Below are 2,615 nucleotides of genomic sequence, written 5' to 3'. Positions count from 1 at the left end.
ATGTCACAGGCAAATTTTAATTTACAGGCTGCTGCAGATGAAGAGACTACTTAAATAGTATTCTTCTGGCTGCCAAAACGAGGCAGTCATAGTGGAACAAGTTTTAAATAATGTTCTAATATTCATCAGGTTCTCAGAAGTCCAAATAGTAGGTTGAATCCATATTCAAAGATGGATTTAAATTTGTATTTGCAAATTGGAGGATTAATTCTTTTTTTAAAACCTCACATGCAGTACATATATCAAATCATGAGAACACCCTGTTCTATGTATATCAGACTGCAGAGATTTCTTTTAAGCAGCAATTTTCATAGAAAACTGGGGGCACTGACAAACATGTAAACCCCCCACTCTAACTCATGGTGCTTTTACATAAAGCGCCATGAGTTAGAGCACCCCCCACAAAACAGGTATTTGCCTGGTGGGTTGGGGGAGGAGGGGAGTAGCCTGCCTGCAGTCAAGGAGCCACCTCTCTCCCCCAGCCCTGCTTCCCCCCTCGTCCCCACTCCAGGGCTGTCTGCAAGAAGGGATGGGGAGCAAGCTGCCAGCTGGGGGTTACCCCACTTAGCTGGAAGGGGGTAGGGGAGGCTCCAATCCACCCACCCCCCTCCAGCTCAGGCCGGGCAAACCCCAGCCAGCAGCTCACTCTCCCTCCCCTATCCCCCATCTCTTCCTGCAAACAGCCACAGGGACAGGGCTGGGCTGCATAAGCCGAGCCCCGATCACACCACAAATTAAGCCAGGGAAGACAAGCCAACATGGAGGGTCTTCATCTGATCTCTCATTTGATGAGGGTTAAATGTGTTGTGCAATCAGCTACTTTAAAAGTGCTCTGCAGCTATGCACATGTATCACAGCCCCCAGTTAACTTCATTAACCACTGACGATTGTCTTGCTTAGGTCCAAACTCACTGTTATAAACAGAAACCCTTCCACTGACAACAGTGGTTTGTGAATAAAGCCATCAATATGCTCTATAAGTGTTATGCACAGAGCAAAATCCTAATGCATAGTTTTGAAGAGGCAAGCTGAATAATGCAAGATGCTTGTGGAGCTGTTTCTCATTCAATATATATATCGTCAGTAAAATTTTGACCATGCATACATTAGTCAAATCTACATGCAACCCTATGACAGGTACTCATTGAAATGCAGGTGATCCATTATAAATTATGGGAGGTATAATTTCTGAAGACTTGTATTTCAGTGAAAGAACCACTATTTTTCATTAGAACCCAAGAATTTTACTTCTGTGTTGGCTATTTACATGTCAAAGTCTAAGCTTCAAACACAAGCTGTTTTGTTGCTAAAATTCTTTTTTTTTATTATTTACGATAGGAAGTGTGAATTTTTATTCTTGTACTTGAAAACGAAAATCTATTTTCTTACACTTTCCAAAAACATTCACCTTTTGGATAGACAAATAAGATATAGAAATACAGCTCTCTTGAGAAGACCTATATATATGAAAACAGACAATTAATAAGGAAAGCCTTGGTAATCAAACACTTGAAATCACTAGCACTTCTCTCATAACAGTGATTCTCCATGTTTTAGGGCTAGAACATACTAGCAGCTGCAGTGGACCTAAATCAGCTATGATTATGAGAAATTGTGAATCTTGAAGGTTTGAATTGTTTACAAACCTAAATGTGTAATCAAATTGGTTTACAAATCCAAATTGGTGTAAAACCTGCAACTATAGCCTGTTCATGATAGTAGTCACATGAGTAATAACTACAGCTATACAAGTTATTGTAAGCTAGAATCTGAAGTGGGTGAAAGTCCCAAGCATAGCAAGTATATGGCCCAGGGCAATGTGATTGGTGATAGTTCTGCTTTGAGTAGGGGGTTGGACTAGATAACCTCTTGAGGTCCCTTCCAACTTGTCAGTCTCACCACCATCCTAGGCAAAGTCTTCGAAAAAATTATCAAGGCTCACATTTGCGAGAGCCCAGCAGGACAAATTATGCTAAGGGGAAACCAGCACGGGTTGGTAGCAGGTAGATCATGCCTGACTAATCTAGTCTCTTTTTATGACCAGGTTACAAAATACCTGGACACAGGAGTAGGGGTTGATGTTGTATACTTAGACTTCAGGAAGGCCTTCGATACGGTATCCCACACCATACTGGTAAACAAGTTAAGAGGCTGTGACTTAGATGACTACACAGTCCAGTGGATGGCAAATTGGCTAGAGGGTCGCAACCAGAGAGTCGTAGAGGATGGGTCGGTATTGACCTGAAAGGGTGTGGGCAGTGGGGTCCCGCAGGGCTCAGTCCTTGGACCGATACTCTTCAATGTCTTCATCAGCGACTTGGACGAGGGAGTGAAGTGTACTCTGTCCAAGTTTGCAGACACAAAACTGTGACGAGAAGTGGACACACTGGAGGGCAGGGAACAACTACAAGCAGACCTGGACAGGTTGGACATATGGGCGGAAAACAACAGAATGCAATTCAACAAGGAGAAATGCAAAGTGCTGCACCTAGGGAGGAAAAATGTCCAGCGTACCTACTGCCTAGGAAATGACCTGCTTGGTGGCACAGAAGTGGAGTGGGATCTTGGAGTCCTAGTGGACTCCAAGATGAACATGAGTCGTCAGTGTGACGAAG

Source organism: Alligator sinensis, unplaced genomic scaffold, assembly GCF_000455745.1.
Source record: "Alligator sinensis unplaced genomic scaffold, ASM45574v1 scaffold412_1, whole genome shotgun sequence".
Lineage (NCBI taxonomy): Eukaryota > Metazoa > Chordata > Crocodylia > Alligatoridae > Alligator > Alligator sinensis.
Note: the sequence above shows the minus strand (reverse complement) of the source record.